General features: G+C 37.1%; 1 pseudogene; it reads left to right on the top strand.

Moving 5' to 3' along the window:
- LOC149229195 (DNA replication licensing factor MCM4-like) overlaps positions 1 to 21,532 on the top strand; it is a 67,848-nt pseudogene that overhangs the window by 20,937 nt on the left and 25,379 nt on the right.

Raw genomic sequence — 21,532 nt, 5'->3', positions numbered from 1 at the left:
ATGATTTAGCTTTGTTATTAGTTGATTTTAGGCTAGTTATTGAGTTCGAGGGGTTTTGTTTTGATTTTGGTGGGATGATTGATGCTTTCAAGTAGAGAGGCAGGTATAGTATGAGAGTTTAAAACCATTGGACATGGAGTCAAGGAGTAGGACTGCTGGTGCATTTTCTCGGTCACAAGAGGAATATGGAGCAAGATAGTTACACATGAAACAACATTCAAGCTAAATGGAGATGGATTGAAGGCTAAGGAATGAGAGGCAATTAAGAATCTCTTATTCAGCTTAACAGAGGGAAGGTGAATGAGCTCTATCTTGGAGCAGTAAAGAATCCCTAGATAACTATCAAACATGGGTGAATTGGGGAAATATGAGCCAAAGGGAATTCATATTCATTACCAGTTTAGATGAAAACGTAAAGAAACAGCAGAAATTGAGCATAGAGGGCAGTTAAACCAAGTCTAAACTATTCATTTTTCCTGCTATTTTAGATGATGACATATATATGATATGAGCATATATCAATGGAAAACAGAGGTAGGAAACACTTATTGAGTCATGTTGCAGCACAAGAATTCCGTATTCACCCTTCAACCATTAAACACACAGCAAACAGTCATTCCTCCAAGCTTTTCAGCAGTCTTTGATTAAGAAAAACATCAAGTATACAGAGTGAGTCTCTCATGGAGCGATACAACCAACCAACCCTCTAAACAGTGAATTAGGGTGGTTTATATAGAGAAATATATCTAAAAATATCTATTACAGCAGACCTAAAACAGATCTGAGGGAAACGAGTTTTTTAACCTAATCTTGTCCTAAAATTAATGCAAGAAAATATCTTTGAGTTGCGCTGGAGGTAGCTGTATCAAAATGAGTTAATATGGTGTCCTCGGTGGCTCGGTGCAGTGAGGTGGTTCCGCAGCTTTTAGGTAGCTTTAATGTGCACTAATCTCGATCTGATGAGCTTTAAATGGCTTCACCGCTTTCTTTGACTTTGCTTTGGGGGCCTTTAATGTTCACCTGCTTTGGTATTGCCGATCTGATACTCTTTTCCGCTTCACTGATACTCTTTGATTTAATCAGGGCTTCATCTTTCCTCTGATACTCTTTCACAATCAAATCGGGCCATTTTCTCTCCCTTGCTGTGTTTGAAACTGTCAAATCGCCTCCCTTTTTGCCCTTTCAAGGCAAAAATGGCTGCTGCAAATTCTTTTTGTGACCTCTGGAATGATATTGGCACTGGCCGATTTGAATATGGACATAAATGAAGAAATCCTGTCAAATTGCGAATTTTTGGGTTTTGCAGGTAGCTGAGCCGTGAGAGGCCCTAAACGCGCATCGAAAACTGCCTCAATTTTTCATTCCAAGCATCCTTTGCTGCGATTTTCGCCTTTCGCGCCCTTTTCGATGATGACATCAACATGACATCAGCGGTGGGTCCTGGTATGGCATGATGATGTGGCAGGGTGATGTGGCAGTACGACAAGGTGATGTGGTGGTAGTGACACGTAACAGTGGGGGGGGCAACAAAGAGGTGACGTGGCGCTGACTTGGTGCAGTCGTCAAGGGAGGGTAGACAGAAGGCGGTTTGTGGTTTTATCGGATCGCCTTCTATACGAGAGCGGTAATTGTCAGAGTGGCTCCGATGCAATCAAAGGCGGACACACGTCTTTGGTACGGTGGAGAAACCGCTAGCCTATCGGAGGCTAACCATCGATTGCCGGGGCGGCTCCGAAATTGCTGAGAGCCGTCAGGTCTGGGAGGGCGGATTTGAGGGTTGACGGAGTGCGGAGCTGGTGACAAGTTTGTGCATGGGGCCCGCTCGAATATTCGAATCTTTATACAATGCTGCGGGGGTTTTATACTTTGGGTTAGTGGGTTTTATGCATGGTTTGTGCACCAGGGGTAAAGTTTAATCAAAATATTTAAACTAAGCCCGAAAATGTGTGCGCGCAGGCAAAAACATTAAGGTTTATGGGTAAGAGAGGGGAAGGGATTGGTTGTTAGTTTAACCAGAGTTTAAGCTAACTCCTGGCTAAGACGCAGATAGGTTAATGGTAGCCCCAGGTGGACTATCATTTCCCAAAACCATATATACATAGCTATAATGCTATAAGGTGGGATATGTATTATTTTTTGGAATTTTATATAATAGGGGGTAAGGAGATGATCTAGGGAGCTAGATAGTAGAGTTAGGAGTTAATATGAATTTGTGAGGTGAAGTGTAGGGGAGAGACTAAGTTTGTGAGCTGAAACTTAGACATAGGAAGTGAATGGACTGTGGAGACATGATTTTTACACAAGAAATGTGGCTTCTTTTCACTGAATAAAGTCAAAGCCTGGCTTGGTTTTTTTACAAAAATGAAGTGATAACAGGACTGGTTGGGTATATCCCAAGGTCCTTCAGGGAATGTTAGTGAGTGATTTGGGGAATAAGAAGAAGGTGGAGTTAGACATGCCTCGCTTGAGTTCCTTCAAATGGAAAACTACCTTGTACCTGTGATCTGAATAGATATAACACTTGAAAATATGAAATGGATCACAAGCCATGATTCTGCAACCACAAAGCTACCTACTTGGCCTACTCACCTAGCATTTTTTCTTCTTTTTGCTTTGGGTGCACTTGAACTAGCAGACCCTGATTATCCTTTTTTCTTTTGACAGCCCTCCTATCTAAATCTACACTTATTGCATCCAGGGGTTCAGATTAAGCTGTTGAGCACCCTTGTTTCTCTACCTATCTACAAATCTACCAAGATTAAGCTGTTTGGACAGATATTCATTCTCTACATTCTAAAACAAGAAATTGAAACCTAGGGAAGCCAAGATTAAGCTGTTTGGACTTCCCTTATCAGAAAATTTTTCAAAAAATGGAATAACTCATCAAAATTGGAATACAGCACTGGCATTTAGACTGGCACACTTTCATGGCCTCTTCTTTGGCCTCTTTTTGGAAATATGGAACCTTGCAGCATGAAAAGATGACATATTTGGTACTTTCAACTGTCAATCATGAAATATGAACACCTGTTGCAACAGGAGGCTAACAGTGGCTCCACTTGGGGATGGCTTTTCCTTGTGAAAAGCCAAGAACAGCAGGTCAGATTGCCTTGATCTTCTATTGTTGCTGTAGACTGAAACTTCCCTTGTGCGCGCTGTCAAATGATTGAAACTTTGAGACCTGAACACAACATTCTCATAAACTGAATTTTTATACAATAGCAGCATCGCCTGCTTTCTTCTGCGTGCTCTATCATTATATGTACCTCTGCCTTTGAAATAAACACAGGATAGGGGAACAAAACTAGAGAACTTCCCTTGACTCTATCTCTGAAAAAGGGTACTGATGTAAACTAAAAATCCTCCTTTCTTTTAATATTATTGACTGAACAACTGCCTTCTCTTTTGCTGAGATTAATACAATGACAGAGATCTGAATGGAGTTGCTTTGGTTCTGCCTTTAAAGAAATTTGCGGCACTGTTCCATTATCCAACCTGCTATAAATGTAAGACAAAGTGTTGAAAATACAAGTATTTATGTACAAATATACTACAACTGCGTTGTGTTTAAAAACAGGGGTCATGATAGTGCTTTAACATTCGGCCATTAACAGGGCCTTATTCAGCTGTGCCATCCTCTACATATTTGAGGAAATAAGTGTTATTGCCCTGCACAACACTGATAACAAATGGGCCTTTCCATAGAAAATCAAATTTTGCATGTTTTCCCTTGTCTTCTCTTCGTGAGTACCACCTTAGCACTTTGTTTCCAACACAGAAATCCTTAGCCTTAGCTCTCTTATCAAACATCCTTTTGAGCTTCTCTTGCAAGATTTGAGCTCTGTCATAGACCTGCTCTCTGGTTTGCTGAAGATGAATGGTCTGATTTATTCTTCGTTGAATATCATTTGGTTCTGCCTGAACCTCTTGTAACAACTTCATAATGGAAATGCCCAAAGAAGATGGAAACTTGGCCTCCATGCCATACAGCAGCTCATAAGGGCTCATCCCAATGGATTTCTTTGTTGAAAGTATGTCTGCCCATAGGGCATTTGTGAGCTTTCTATGCCAGTTCTTCTTGTTTTCTTCTAAGATCTTCTTGATAATACTAATCAGGCTCTTGTTAGATGACTCGGTCAAGCCATTACCTTGAGTGTAATAGGCTGTGGAATGGCCCAAGGTAATGTGAAATTTTTTGCAAAAATTGATCATCTTTTTGGATTTAAAGGCAGCGGCGTTATCAATAATGATCTTCTCAGGGCAGCCAAATCTAGAAAGGATATTGCACTCGAGGAATTGGATAATGGTGGTATCATTGGCTTGCCTACATGGGATGGCCTCAATCCACTTGGTGAAATAGTCGGTGGCTGTTAAAATCCACTTGTGCTAGCCTGAGGAAGAGGGATGGATTTCTCCAATGAAGTCAAGACCCCATTGTTGAAAAGGTTTCTCGGTTGAGATGGGCTTAAGGGGCAAGGGCAGCAACTTTCTTTTGCCCTCAAAGATTTGGCATTTGTGACATGAGATAGCAAACTTCTTTACATCTGCAAACAAAGAGGGCCAATAGAAACTAGCCCTTAAAATTTTATCAGCCGTGGACTTCCAATATAGATGTCCTCCACAGTCCCCTGCATGGAATTCTTTCATGACATTGTTAGTTTCATTCACAGTTAAACAATTAAGTAATATGCCTTCATGATTTTTCCAAAATAATGCACCATCTAAGACACAAAACTTTAAATCCTTCATTTTTAAAAATCTTTTCTTAGTTCTGGACAATCCTGGGGGAGCAAACAGGTTTAAGAATACAAAGCATATATCAGTATACCATGGGGATTGCAAAAAGGTTTCAATGATCTATGGAGTCACTAGCTCCTATTCATTGTCCAGTTGGTTAATGTCTAAGGCTTGAAAGTTTGTTTCAGACATCAGTTTGGCTAAACCTTGTCCCTTTATTAGCTTGGTTCGTTTTATTTCTATGTCATATTCAAGGATGTTAGCAATCCACTTGCCTCTTTTGCCTTCTAACCCCTCTTGGGTTAATATGTCTTTTACAACAGCATTTGGGACATAGGCAATCACATCTGAATATAAAATGTAAACTTGGAAATCTTTGATTGCTTTAACAAGGGCATAGGCCTGCTTCTCCATGATTTGGTACTTCAAAGGGGCATCTCTTAAAGCTCAGCTAAAAAAGGAAATTGGCTTTTCAGCTCCTTGATCATGCTTTCACAAAAGGACAACAGCTATGGTGCAATCAGATGCAAATGAGAATATGATGAAGTCCCTATCAAATTGAGGACTTGTGAGGACTGGAGCTTGGGTTAAGGCAGATTTGATACTCTCAAAGGCTTGTTTGGTTTCAAGAGACCATTTTACCTTGGCATCCTTTTTTAACATGTTGCTTAACAATCTTATCAGCTCGGCCAGATTTGGGATAAATCTCCTTAGGAAATTGATCTTTCCAAGGAATGCTTGCAACTCTTTTATGTTCCTGGGACATGGGATTTGGAGGATGGCTTGGATTCTTTCAGGATCAATTCTAATCCCATCCTTTGATATGATATGGCCAAGAAGTTTTCCTTCTTCAAGGCCAAAGAGAGACTTCTTGGGGTTCAAGGAAATACCATATTTCCTACATGTCATGAATATTTTCCTCAAATGTTTTAGGTGCTCTTGATCAAATTTGGAGAAAGGGGTTAAATCATCGAGGTAGAACACTAGGAAATCATGTATTTCCTTGGCAAATGCAATATCCATTGCCCTTTGAAAGGTAGCACCAGCTTTTTTAAGTCCGAAAGGCATCTTCACATACTTAAATGTACCCCGCGGTGTGGTAAAGGCTGTCTTGTCTTGGTCATCCGGGTGAACCAGTATTTGATTGAAACCTGAAAATCCATCTAGCAAAGAGATTCTAGATGACCCCACTACTCTTTGTGGGATGTGGTCCATTTTGGGCAATGGGTAGTGGTCTTTTAGGGAGACTTGGTTTAAATTTCTTAGCTCTACACATAGCCTAATCTCACCTGTCTTCTTTCTTGTGGGGACAAGATTGGATACCCATTCAGAAAATCTGATGGGTGCTATGATACCTGCTTCAAACATTCTCTTTACTTCCTTCTCAATCAAGGGAAGAAGCATAGCATTGATTCTCCTTAGTTTCTGTTTGAAGGGCTTTTGGTTTGGTTTTAAGGATATGGTGTGTTGGATTACTGAGGTGTCATAGGACCTCAAGTCCTCATAACTCCAAGCAAATACATCTTGTAATTCTTTGAACAAATCAACATATTTGGGCTTTTGATCGGGTGGGAAAGATTGAGATAGTTTGATCATTTTAGGCTTCTCTGCTGTCCCAATATTGTGTTCTTCTATAGCAGTGTTTAAGGGCTGCATTTTTCGCTTTTTGGGAACATCATTTGCATCAAACATATCTTCTAATGGAGTGAGGCTAGCAGGGAGAAAGTTATCCTTTAGATCAATGATCTCGGCCTTTGTTTTGGCTATTTCCTCCAAATGCATCCATTTCATCTCTTCTATGTTTGCATTGTCAAAAACAGTTGGGTTTAGCATTTGTTTGGCTGTTACAGCTGTTACAGCCTGCTGATCTTCATTTGTTTGTTGTTGTTCATCCGTCATAGTATCCATGTCAATGTTAATATTTGAAAACTCATGCTCAAGAGTGAGGAAATTGTTAATCTGGGCATCATTTTCGAACACTTGCCAATCTTTAACATTATTTGGGACAGCAAGCCTATGTTTTATCTCAGCAGTGAAATGGTGATTTGGCTCAAAGGGAAGCTTGCATGTACTAGCAAAAGTGGCCAGGCTGTGTGCATGAATGGTATGATTTCTCGAAATCTTGGCAAGCTTGGATTCAGTGAATGCATTGAGTATATTAGTGGCAGCAGTCCTATAGGCCCTCATTCTATTGTCATTGGTAACAAAGTTGCCTTTCATTTGTTGTATGATTAAATCAGAGTCACCTAGGATGGACACTTTTGCAGCTCCTAGAGCTTTGAGCAGTTTAAGGCCTAAAAGGAGAGCCTCATACTCTGCCATGTTGTTGGTGCATTTGAAATTCAGTCTATAGGCATGGCCTTCTGCATGATTATTATGTGTATTGTGAATCCAAACACCTGCCCCTGCTCCTAACTTGTTAACAGAGCCATCAAACTCTAAATACCAAGTGATTTCTTGCTTGTGGCCAGTATTAAGAGTTTCAATCATTTTAGGATTGGGTGGGCCTAGGTTTTGTGCTTCATGTGGTTCTTCTTGTATGTTGGTTACACTAACTGTTTTAACAGTTTCATCAGCATGGTCAACCAACTCCTCATTCATGCATGTCTCTTGTTCTAAAGCCAAAGGCTTATCATCAGTTGGAGGACTTGTTTCATCATTAAACAAAATAAAAGAATCCATATCAGAATGGATTGAGTAAATAGGAAAATTTTGAGGCTTGTCCTCACTACTTACCACATACTTCATGAGTGTTTCTCTATATAGTCTCTTTGGTTGCCCAAAGACAGATATAGTGGCATAAGAGAGGTCTAATTGGAGAGATCCTTGGAGTTTTTCTCCCCATGATCTTGATAAGAGCATGCCATACTTTGGTGGAATGTCAGCAACCACCACATCCATGAGGATTGTCTTGTTAGGATATTGGACTAAGGAGACACACAAGTCTTTGATGAGGCCTAAACACTTGACTTGACTTGAGTCAAAGGAAAATAGATCTTTGTATGGCCTAGTGACCTTAACGTTTAGCTTCTCCATTACAGCTTTGCGCATAAGATTGTGTGAGGCACCTGAGTCAAACATAGCATTGTGCAAGACTTTGTCATGTATGTGAAAACTAACATAAAAGGGTAGAACAGATCCATATGTTGATTTTCCATTAACTTCTGGACCGAACAGCAGTTCAGGCTGATCATCAAGAACATTCACATCATCCTTGTTCTCTGGGATTTGCAGTGATCTTTTGATTTGCTGCCTATAGATATCATGTTTGGCAAGTTTAGATAAAGTGATGGATATCTTCAGTTTACCTATTTCTGCCTCTAAGTTAAATGGTTTCTCCAATGGAGTCTTTGTTTTGGCAGTAGCAAATTTCCCCTTTTCAAGTGTATTTTCTGCGTTCTCCTCCTGATTATCAGAGTTATGGTGAGTGATACCTTGCAGTATTTCTATTTTGGGAAGGCTTTTAGGAATGTGATTTACATTTTCCTTTGATGAAGAAGGTGGCAGAGCCTGATTATTAGAGGACTGCATGTCTGTGACATCCTGTACAGTCACTTGATGCGGGTTTGGGACAGTTATATCAACAGTTTCTACGGGGGAAGCCTTTTCTTTGATCTTCTTCAGCTACTTGGTATCATTTGGTTTAACCTTTTCTGGCACATCTATGGTTCTTGTCCTCAGCTTGTACTATTTGTGGACCTCATAAACAGCTGACTCATAACCTTGTTTAAAGTCAAAAGACTCGCCAGACTTAGTCTGAAATTTATTTATCTCATGGTCATCTTGGTCTTCTTGGGTTAGGAAAATTTGTTGCTCACCCTTTAAATCCACTAGGTGCATGTGAGTGTCCTCTGTGGGATCACTAGATGTAGATGCTTCAGCATAATTTTCATGAAAAGGAGGCCTTATATCATGGTCTGGGCTAGACCTACCAGCATTTGTGTTCTAAGTTTTCCTAAAATTTGGGTTCCTTATGGTATTGGGCTGTTGTCCTTCCCATGATGATCTCCTCTCAACACTCTCTACTCTGTCTCCCAGCCTATGCATGCCACTGATAATAGCATCCAGCTTTTGATCTAAGGCTGAGGGTTCTTCCTTGAAGGTGGTTCTTCTCTCAGTTCTAGCTCTGTTTCTTTTGGCAATTAGATTTTCTTCTACACTAACAACAACATTTTGCATGTCTGCAAGGGTTTGAGGGGCTCTTTCCCTTAACTGATAAGCCATATCAGTATCAAAACCATCAGGGAATTTATACAAAGCAAGATCAGGTGGAGGTCTTAAGTTCTGTGGTATTGCATTATAAACATTATTAAATCTTGCACAATAGTCCAAGACAGACTCTTGAGGGCCTCTTTTGATGGTGGCATATTCAGATGATATGTGCAAGGGGTCTTTCTTTTTCTCCCATCTGTTGATAAATGACTGATATAAGGCTTCTGGGTCTGCTATGGAATTGGCTGTGAGTGCTCTAAACCAAGTCCTGACATCACCTGCCAAACTTTGGACAAAAATATTCATTCTCACGCTATCATCATCTATCTCGTAGTTCTCAAAATAGTCTTGCATCTTCTTGGTATGCTGAAGGGCTGTGCAAGAACCAGTTCCATCAAAATATGTGATTTTAGTTTGATAATCCTGAGGCATAGCCCCAGGATTAGCAGGTAAAGTTAGAGGTGCATATCTATTAGCCATATTCACAGGGATAAGTGGAACGATAGGAATAGCTGGAACAGCTGTAACAACAGTGGTGGTAGTGGTAGTAGGTGCAGTGAATGGAGGTGTGGATGGAGTGCTTTGAGAGGTGGATGATGAGCAAGGGGAAGTAGGGGTTGAACGAAATAAAACTTTGACAGGGGTTGGAACACAGCTTGGTTGAACTGTTTAAGGACTAGAATCAACAAAATCCTCTATTCGCTCTAGTTTCTTGAGATTTCTTGGGATTAAATTCGGATTTTCAAAAGCAGCTGGGGGATTTGGGTCTGGATTTGACCTTGTATAATGTGAATTCTTTTTGGGAGCTAGCTTCTAGCTTGTTTTTTTTTTGGGGGATTTTTCTAAGAATATATGGGTTAGAAAGAAACTTTCTGAAGGTCTGGTTCTTTCCCAGCGGAGCTTTCCAACTTGTTTTGTGAAATTAACTTAGGATTGTCCCGAGTGGAGTCGCCATTATGTTATCACTCAGGTTGTCCTTAAGCTCCTTAAAGGATACGGCCGAGATAACCACAAATCAATCTTTGGACTGCAGGTGCTAGCCAACCTGCAATCAGAGAGGGCTCTCTCTTAATGATTTAGCTTTGTTATTAGTTGATTTTAGGCTATTTATTGAGTTCGAGGGGTTTTGTTTTGATTTTGGTGGGATGATTGATGCTTTCAAGTAGAGAGGTAGGTATAGTATGAGAGTTTAAAACCATTGGGCATGGAGTCAAGGAGTAGGACTGCTGGTGCGTTTTCTTGGTCACAAGAGGAATATGGAGCAAGATAGTTACACATGAAACAACATTCAAGCTAAATGGAGATGGATTGAAGGCTAAGGAATGAGAGGCAATTAAGAATCTCTTATTCAGCTTAATAGAGGGAAGGTGAATGAGCTCTATCTAGGAGCAGTAAAGAATCCCTAGATAACTGTCAAACATGGGTGAATTGGGGAAATATGAGCCAAAGGGAATTCATATTCATTACCAGTTCAGATGAAAACATAAAGAAATAGCAGAAATTGAGCATAGAGGGCAGTTAAACCAAGTCTAAGCTATTCATTTTTCCTGCTATTTTAGATGATGACATATATATGATATGAGCATATATCAATGGAAAACAGAGGTAGGAAACACTTATTGAGTCATGCTGCAGCACAAGAATTCCGTATTCACCCTTCAACCATTAAACACACATCAAACGGTCATTCCTCCAAGCTTTTCAGCAGTCTTTGATTAAGAGAAACATCAAGTATACAGAGCGAGTCTCTCATGGAGCGATACAACCAACCAACCCTCTAAACAGTGAATTAGGGTGGTTTATATAGAGAAAAATATTTAAAAATATCTATTAGAGCAAACCTAAAACAGGTATAAGGGAAACAAGTTTTTTAACCTAATCTTGTCCTGAAATTAATGCAAGAAAATATCTTTGAGCTGCGCTGGAGGCAGTTCTATCAAAATGAGTTAATATGGTGTCCTCGGTGGCTCGGTGCAGTGAGGCGGTTCCGCTGCTTTTAGGTAGCTTTAATGTGCACTAATCTCAATTGGATGAGCTTTAAATGGCTTCACCGCTTTCTTTGACTTTGCTTTGGGGGCCTTTAATGTTCACCTGCTTTGGTATTATCGATCTGATACTCTTTGACGCTTCACTAATACTCTTTGATTTAATGAGGGCTTCATCTTTCCTCTGATACTCTTTCACAATCGAATCGGGCTTTTTCTCTCCCTTGCTGTGTTTGAAACTGTCAAATCGCCTCCTTTTTTGCCCTTTCAAGGAAAAAATGGCTACTGCAAATGCTTTTCGTGACCTCTAGAATGATATCGGCGCTGGCCGATTTGAATATGGACATAAATGACGAAATCATGTCAAATTGCGAATTTTTGGGTTTTGCAGGTAGCTGAGCCATGAAAGGCCCTAATCGCGCATCGAAAACTACCTCAGTTTTTCATTCCGGGCATCCTTTGCTGCGATTTTCGCCTTTCGCGCCCTTTTCGGTGATGACATCAGCCTGACGTCAGTGGTGGGTCCTGGTACGGCATGATGACATGGCAGGGTGACATGGTAGTACGACAGGGTGATGTGGTGGCAGTGACACGTAACAGTGGGGGGGCGACGCAGAGGTGACATGGCGCTGACCTGGTGCAGTCTTCAGGGGAGGGTAGACAAAAGGCAGTTTGTGGTTTTATCAGACCGCCTTCTGTATGAGAGCGGTAATTTTCAGAGCGGCTCCGATGCAATCAAAGGCGGACACGCATCTTTGGTACGGTGGAGAAACCGCTAGCCTATCGGAGGCTAACCGTCGATCGCCGGGGCGGCTCCGAAATTGCTGAGAGCTGTCGGATCTAGGAGGGCGGATCAGAGGGTTGACGGAGCGCGGAGCTGGCAGCAGGTTTGTGCATGGGGCCCGCTGGAATATTCGAATCTTTATACAATGCTGCGGGGGTTTTAGACTTTGGGTTAGTGGGTTTTATGCATGGTTTGTGCGCCGGGGGTAAAGTTTAATCAAAATATTTAAACTAAGCCTGAAAATGTGTGCGTGCAGGAAAAAACATTAAGGTTTATCGGTAAGAGAGGGGAAGGGATTGGTTGTTAGTTTAACCAGAGGTTAAGCTAACTCCTGGCTAAGACGCGGATAGGTTAATGGTAGCCCCAGGTGGACTATCATTTCCCAAAACCATATATACATAGCTATAATGCTATAAGGTGGGATATATATTATTTTTTGGAATTTTATATAATAGGGGGTAAGGAGATGATCTAGGGAGCTAGATAGTAGAGTTAGGAGCTAATATGAATTTGTGAGGTGAAGTGTAGGGGAGAGACTAAGTTTGTGAGCTGAAACTTAGACATAGGAAGCGAATGGACTGTGGAGACATGATTTTTATATAAGAAATGTGGCTTATTTTCACTGAAGAGAGTCAAAGCCTGACTTGGTTTTTTTACAAAAATGAAGTGATAACAGGACTGGTTGGGCAGATCCCAAGGTCCTTCGGGGGATGTTAGTGAGTGATTTGGGGAATAAGAAGAAGGGGGAGTTAGACATGCCTTGCTTGAGCTCCTTCAAATCGAAAACTGCCTTGTACCCGTGATCTGAATAGATATAACACTTGAAAATATGAAATGGATCACAAGCCATGATTCTGCAACCACAAAGCTACCTACTCCGCCTACTCACCTAGCATTTTTTCTTCTTTTTGCTTTGGGTGCACTTGAACTAGCAAACCCTGATTATCCTTTTTTCTTTTGACTGCCCTCCTATCTAAATCTACACTTATTGCATTCAGGGGCTCAGATTAAGCTGTTGAGCACCCTTGTTTGTCTACCTATCTACAAATCTGCCAAGATTAAGCTGTTTGGACAGATATTCTTTCCCTACATTCTAAAACAAGAAATTGAAACCTAGGGAAGCCAAGATTAATCTTTTTGGACTTCCCTTAACAGAAAATTCTTCAAAAAATGGAATAACTCATCAAAATTGGAATACAACACCGGCATTTAGACTGGCACACTTTCATGGCCTCTTCTTTGGCCTCTTTCTGGAAATATGGAACCTTGCAGCATGAAAAGATGACATATTTGGTACTTTCAACTGTCAATCATGAAATATGAACACCTGTTGCAACAGGAGGCTAACAGAAGGAATGATAATTTGAAACAAGGGTTATGCCATTATTTTGATGGTTCAGATTTTAGAAAAGGGATCATGGAGGGTTGTTCTCATCCTCCTTGTAAGTATAAGGTTTGACAAAATTAATTGGGAAATGCATGCCTAGAAGATATAGATGCAGGTACATGATGAATTGTGATCTAAAACCATTATATTACTTTGTACAATATTAGCTAAATCATGTTCACTTAATAGTGCATATTATAATGTACAACACTGACTATTTTTCATTTCTCATGCATTGTTAAAGTTTCTACAAAATTGTGTGTATCTGGGTGGAAAAATATCATAATTTTGTTGGAGGCACCCTTTTCCTGTTTCTTTGTATTTATCAGCAACTTCACATGTCTTAGAGCTCATGAGATTAGAGATGGCCTTTCTACCACCATTCAAACATTGACAAGATATTTAAAGGTTAGATGGTAAAATCAAAGGTGGGGAGAGACCCTACCATAGATTGCCAACCGTTGAACAAAGGAGTGTTGGAATATGTCATCTTCTTTTAAGCATTGACCTGACCTTTTAATAAAAAAATACATATATTTATTCTCCTTGCTACCATTAGAACTTCCCTGATCCTTCTAAATACAAGTACGACATTAAATTCACAGCATGAAATTTATTGACATGGAAACCATTTCCTAACATTCAGGTAGAGGGCATAAAATGAAAGACCATAAAAATAAAAATATTAAGGGAGTTTAAATAACTTAAATTATTCAATATTTAAGGGAGTTTAAAAAACTTTCTGACATCGACATGAATCTTTTAGCATTGAGAAGGCTCAATGCAATATTGATCGTAAGATTGTAACTATTTCATTCTCTACTGCTAAATTTGTCTCACATTGATAACAAATTATCATAAGCTTAGGATATGTAAAGAGCGATTGTTTTTTGAGTCATTTTTACCATTAGTCAATATTGTGGTAAGTTGCTAACCCTGTAAATATATGATTTTCTCACACTTTATGCCTTTCTTCCCATTATAGAAGAAAAAGACATGTAGTGGGCTATTATCTTATTTTCAATGTTTAAAAAAGAGTGTACAATGATAAATAAACAAGGATTTGAAAAATAAGTCAGGAAAAGAATGGGAAAAGATGCCAAAATTATGCAAAATGTAAGAAATGTTGTTTGTTTCAATCTCAATTCTAATAACACTAGGTATTATCGAGGCTTACTTTTTGTTTTTTAGGGTAAAAATCCTTTGACATGTGTATAATTTCATGTATATGCTAAAAATATCTCTATGTGAGAGAAAAATAGATTTTTCCCTCTCAATAAGAATGGAGGATGAGGTCTTCACCATCACACCATGGATTCTTTTGTTTGATGTGTCTGATGAAACATTGTTTGGAGAAAGAAAGTTGTTTGGAAAACTAACTTGACTTGAGGCTAATTGGAGTTCCAGTTGTCACAGCCTCGAATAGTCATAGAGAAGTTGAAGGTAATGACCTTACTCTAGTAAATTTTCTCATTATAGAGTCTAGAATTCAATCTTAATGAGAAGTGTTAATAGATATAGTTTTCTTGATTCACTTTGTTGCATTAAACAACAATTTTTTGATGTTGTGTTTGGTGTCCTGGTATCTAAGTCATGAATGATCCCAAGTTTTCGCATGAAACAACAAATTTATGATAATATTTGGTCAATAATATTTTATGCATTCACAAGATTATATATTCACAATTCACTTTATTGAACGTTGATGCCAACTAGCATTACAAATAGGGAGGTAACTTGCTAACAATTACAAATAAGAAAGAATATTTTGTATATTATTGTCAATTTAGATGATCATTTTTTTTGTCATGGTAGACATAATGTTAAATAGATAGTAAACATTTTGGGTTGGTATATGCATATGCATCAATCTTCTAAGAGTGATCTTGATGGGAACCCTTCTAGGCTTGTCTGGGTGACTAACATCAATGTTCAAGATGTTAATAAAGCAGTTCAACATTTTCTTAGGAATTATAGAGATGATCCTTCGTCTCTTGAGGGAAAATACATGTGGATTTTAAAGCAGGTAATAATTTTTTGTGGTTTTATTTTTAATCATTCTCCACTTATTAACATGTTCTACCTGCTATATATTCTTTGGGTGGATTTCTTATATTTTGTGTTGACTACATTTAGTTGACAACCCCTACTGACAATGGAAGTAGAAGGTAGTGCTTTGAACATTGATGCAATGAACATATTGGATTATGATGAAGACCTTTATGGGAATATGGTTATATACCCCCTTGAAGTTCTTTTTATTTTTGATATAATTTTGATGGATGTTGGTGTTTTCCTTAAACCTTTATGGGAGAAACACATATAGGTGGACGAACTGCAATCTTATCAAACTTCATGTGCCATGTCTATATCTCATTTTAAGCTTATGGTGTCGTTTTCATGGTGGTTTCAAATTGACTGCCCACAAAATTGTTTAAGATATTTATTTTTATTTACATAATTGCTTTTTTATTTAGGAAAGAATATTCAATCTCAAATATATAGTTAACATGCGAGATTTGAATCCCTCAAATAGGCTTTGGTGACCAGTGCATTTTTTTCTATGCTATGTAATCACTTTAGCCATTTTGTTCAATTCCCCTTTTTGGTAGAAAATATGCTTGGGTTGTGTTTGCCTTGAGATCTAGATATTGAGAAAATTATTTAAGTGAAAGGGGTGATTATACATTGTAGCTCAAGAATTTTAGAAGTCAAAGAGACTTTTTTCATATGCATTTTTTGTGGCTATGCTCCACCATTGATGCCCATTGATAGAGGTATTCATATGCTTGAGTGCAACTATAATTTTGTTCCGTAGTTATAGCTTTTGACTGTAGCTTGTGTTTCTTCATTATTTTATAGTTTCTTGGATAGAATGGAAATTATACTGAAGGGAAAATAATTCAATTTTATAGTGGTGCATCAATGTTCATGATTTATTCATGCCATTGGAAATAGTCCTCAACCTATCTTAGTGAATACTGCTCATTGTCTATGAACATGGTTGTGTAATGTATAGAGAATTTTTCAGAAGAAATCACATTGAATATTTTGGTCGACGCATTTCGAACCAGCGAGTGTGGTTCATCATCAGGACATGATGAAGAAACATATCTAGGATGAAGGTTAAATAGGAAGACAGGTCAACCTAACATCTAGAAGATAACAACTATATTTGACAGGGGGAGGGACATGGGAATGTTTAATAATATTTAAATAAATTTTATTAACCTATTTTATTATATATATATATATATATATATATATATATATATGTATGTATATTACTTAACAACTATATTTGTTAATGGTTTTAATTTATGAATATAATAATAAAAGAATAAAAATATTGACTACTCATACTTTTATTGAACTATATTCAATTAAATTGTAATATATTAATAAAATTAATATTTAAATTAATATCAATATATATATATATATATTTATACTATGGTTATTTAAAATGATATATCTATAACATAATATGTTTAATATAAATATAAAGAATCAAAATTAATTATTAATAACAATCTATATGTGAAAAACTAAAGATTAGGGTTTTAGAAATATTTCTAAAACCCTAATCTTTAGTTTTTCACATATAGATTGTTATTAATAATTCATTTTGATTCTTTACATTTATATTAATATATATATATATATCGTTTTAAATAACCATTGTATAAATTTATATATATTTTGATATTAATTTAAATATTTATTTTATTAATATATTACAATTTAATTCAATATATTTCAATAAAAATATGAGTCATTAATATTTTTATTCTTTTATTATTATATTCATAAATTAAAACCATTACCACATATATAAAAAGAATCAAATATTTCTTATTCCCTAATCTTTAGTTTTTCATATATAGATCGTTTTTAATAATTAATTTTAATTCTTTATATTTAGATTAAACTTCTTATTAATATTATATATATTGTTTTAAATAACCCCACACACACACACACATATATTTATTTAAATATATTATTATTTATTAATATATTATAATTTGATTGAATATAGTTGAATAAAAATTGGTTAGTTATTCTTTGAGTATTATATTCATAAATTAAAACCATTAACAAATATAGCCATTAAATTGTATATATATATATATATATATAATAAAATAAGCTAATAAAATTTATTTAAATATTATTAAACATTCCCCTATCCCTCCCCCAAGTCAAATATAGATGTTATCTTCTAGCTATTAGGTTGACCTGTCTCCCTATTTAACCTTCATCCTAGATCTATTTCTTCATCGTGTCCTGATGATGAACCACACTCGCTGGTTCGAAATGTGTCAACCAAAATCTTCAATGTGATTTCTTCCAAAAAGTTCTCTATACATTATGATATGGATCATAGAAGCTTGAATTCGAACATGGTTGTCTCTCAAAAGAGGTTCAAAAATGTATCTCGAAACTCATGTTTTTACTCATAACCTGACTACCAGGTCGAATTGATGAACCTACTCAACGTGGAAGGCCAAAATGTGCTACTATGAACTTCATGGCATTGGCTTATAATAGACGTTAGTAATTGTCATATAGTTGAGTTAAATAGTCATCTAGTTGTTGAATTTTCATTATTACAACATTCTCCTCCTCATTTATTTTGGGGTCAAGTTTGTTGACAAACAGATTGTAAGGCTGCAAGAAAGTGCCAATGCTATTCCAAAGGGGGAAACCCCACATAGAGTCAACTTGTTAATGCATGACAAGCTAGTAGGTGTTGCCAAACCTAGTGATAGAGTTGAGGTAGAGAGTGATTTCTAGAAATTGTTTTTTGTAGAAAAAATATTGTTGTGCAAGGAGTTTTCATCATAACTTTTGAATATTTTGCAGGTAACTGGAATCTAGAGGGCCATGAGTGTTAGATTACGACCAAAATAGAGGACAATAAAATCCCCTTTTAGGGTATAATCATGTTCCAAAGTTGTTTTGCATATGATTGGATAATTTTTCTTCTTACTTTTCATTATAAATGAAAGTTATAAATGTTGTTTGCTTGTAGACTTACATTGATTTCCTTCGCTTAAAGAAGGAATACTAGACATGAATGCAAGATGAAGATCCAATGGATTATGATGCTATTGGTGACAACTTTGCTTCTTTTCAGGAAGGTGATATTTCAGCGGCTCAGTATGAAGCCAAGGTATAAATTTAGTCTCATCTTCACCTTTTCACCCTACTAATACATTTACTGAATTCATTAACATGTATTTCTGATTTTTAGGTTGAGAAGTTGAAAGAGCTATCATGGCATCCTGATATCTATGAGAAGTTAACCAGGTTGTTGGCTCTTTATCTCTTTCATTTCTAGTAATTTCTTGTACATGTACTGCGATCCAACCCTTGAAGTTACTATTGTTGCAGGAAACACATTTTTGGTGGAATGCAAGTAAAGTTACCCACAGGTGTCACTTTCCATGGTGACATCAACATTTTTCTTGTTGAGGACCCAGGTACAAGTAAGTCTCAGCTACTTCAGTATGTACACAAGTTGGCTCCTTGAGGTATTTATACAAGTGGTTGAGGAAGCTCTGCAGTTGAATTGACTGCTTATGTGTCAAAGGATCTTGAAGTTTGTGAAATTGTATGTTTAATGACTCTAATGTTACATCATTGAATATTTTAATAAGAAGCAATGGAACTGTCACATCCATTGAAATTCTAGATTATCGATTAGTTTTTTAATTTAATAGGTATTGGAAAGTGGAGCACTAGTATTGAGTGATAGAGGCATTTGTTACATAAATTATTTTGACAATATCTCATATAATTCTCGAAGGATGATATATGAGGTGGGATTTCCCTCTTAAAATCAGTTAACTAAATATTATGCATTTGGTGGTTTTCTCTTGATCAAGCTTACCCACATTCTATTGTATTTCCTACACTTTTTTGTCATTTCTTAATGTGGTATGCTATTTGAGGCAGGTGATGGAACAAAAAAGCATGTCATTTGCCAAGGCTGGGATCATAGAAACCCTTAATGTTGGAACATATATGTTAGCATGTGTTAACCCTAGTGGTTCACACTACAATCAGACACTTTCCATCATTGACAATATCCAACTTCCTCTAACATTGTTCTCCGGGTAAAGTTTAGACATTTTTATGGGCATGGTATGAGTCCTTATGAGTTTTGCTTACTTTTCAAATCCACAAAATTAATGGTTTACACCTGTACGTTTGATTTTATTTACTTGGTTCTTAGTAAATCTGATGAGTAAACTGACTGACACTTTGCAAGGCATCTTATTGCATTGCATTATGAAGAGCCTAAGGTGCTGAATTATGTCTACTACTTGGTATGGATTCATATGATACTTGGAGGGCATTATTCTAGTTTACATTACTGAAATTACATCATTTCTTGTTACATGACCTAAGAGTGGACACATTGGACATATAAACCCTAACTTCATTATATATCAATCGTACAATACAACACAGACATCCCAAGATATCTAATGAGACTACAAAGGATCTTACCCATGGTTATGTTGAAATGTGCTGGAGGATCTTACCTATCAGCTTTATTCTTCTGCAACACCATGGGCTTGTGAAGGGTGTCTCTGTTCTTAGTTACTTCAAGGTTTGTTAGTCAACATATGTTCACTTGACTACAATTGTCCTTGGGAAAATAACTTTATTATACTCCAAACCAATTAAATTGCACAACTACACTAATAAAATTTTGGAATTTGTTTAATTTCTACTATGTGTCTTTGCTTAATTCCCTTTATTGGTGGAATTATCACTTTGTTGTCTAATACAAATCTGATTCTTGATAATCAAGCTCTTTGCACAGGCCCAATATTTTTTAAATAACTAATGGATACCACCAAACAATTAACAGTTCATTGTGGCCAGAAATACCATTGGTGCGAAGGGATTTTTATAATCCAACTTGTTCCCAATTATTCTCAGATCCATAGAACAAATGTTCACCATAACCATAATGATGTTTTTACTAAGACAATTCCAGTGGGCTTGATAGGATAATGAATTTCAATGCCATTCTTTATAATATGCTTCAAGTTGTAAGATGTGATAGACTGAAATGAAAGAGATTAATTAGGTAGTCATCTTTCTATATTATAGCTGAAAGAAGAGTGAAGTTGCAAGAAATGAAGAAAATCCTTTATAGAGGCTAACATGAATTTATCTAGTATGGATATGAGTCTTGAACCTAGATATGGACAGAAGCCTTCTATAAGCTATAGTGATTACATTTTCAATGTTTCTCCATAAATCATTAGACTTGGAAGGCCTCTCTCTCCTTTGTCAAGGATTGGAGTTGGAAAAGCTTCCTCTCCACTCTCTAGGTTAAGAGGTGGAAGGATTGCCTCTCCACCAAGAGTTGGAAGTGCTCCTTTGAAATCATCAAGGATTGGAGTTGGAAGGACTCCTTCTCCATCAAGTATTGTTGGAAGGTTGAATGAAAGGAATGCAGAGAACAATAATGAGTGGGAAATGCCTTGGGTTGGAAAGGTGATGGAGATCACCTCAAGCAACTTGACACTACTAATACGAGTGTGGAATATGGTTCAAGGAATGGCTATGATTGGAGGAATCAACCAATCCATGGTGCTCTAATTGATGCCTATTGAAATAATAGGGGATAGAGATCTCTGCATGGACTACTTTCACTTGTACAACCACCTCAGGAAATTGATATAATACACAGTAGAATGTTGTCTAGAAAGTGGAATTTTTTTTAGGAAGAATAATACTTGTGCGAGGATCTGAGCCCAATATTGGAAAATCATGAAAGAGGAAGTGATAACTCAAGGAAAGATGATTATTTTCCTGGTTATCTAAAGAAGTGGTTAGGCTTAGAGAGAGAGAGAGAGAAAAAAGGACGGGTCTAGAACCTGCTCTTCCTGATATTGATTGACATATGCATGGACCCTTGTCTCATGTGGATAGAGCTATGATGAGTGAGAAGGAGAGATGACCTCCTAGAAGGGTAGGATTCCATTCTCCTTGCTCTCTTTTTTTATCTAATTATTTCGATGACAAATTATTAACCATTTCCTTTTTTCATTCTTGTCGTTTTAGTGATTTCCTTAGCATGTAAAGATAATGGATGTCTGACAATGATATTTTTCTTAATGTTGGAGTGTAAAGAGTGCCAACCATCTTGTCTTCTACAATTAGATATTGTGTCTCAAAATAACAAAGGTACTTCCACAGAGTTGTCATCTTTGTTGTAAAGTAGTCAACGTGCATTAGAAGTTTGACCTGTAATGGGTCAACCTCCTCACCAGTCACATCAAAATAATAGCCCAACTTCACAATAAAGGTTGAGAACTCTTAAATTTTATGTTTGGGTGACAACAAATCAAGTTCTATCTCAACATATTCATTTAATTTAACATATTGTGCTAGTCA

This window comes from Pinus tabuliformis, chromosome J (assembly GCF_031772625.1).
Source record: "Pinus tabuliformis cultivar Carrire ecotype Pingquan chromosome J, CPIR1, whole genome shotgun sequence".
Taxonomy (NCBI): Eukaryota; Viridiplantae; Streptophyta; class Pinopsida; order Pinales; family Pinaceae; genus Pinus; species Pinus tabuliformis.
The sequence above is the reverse complement of the archived record's forward strand: the minus strand, read 5'-3'. Positions and strand labels throughout refer to the sequence as shown.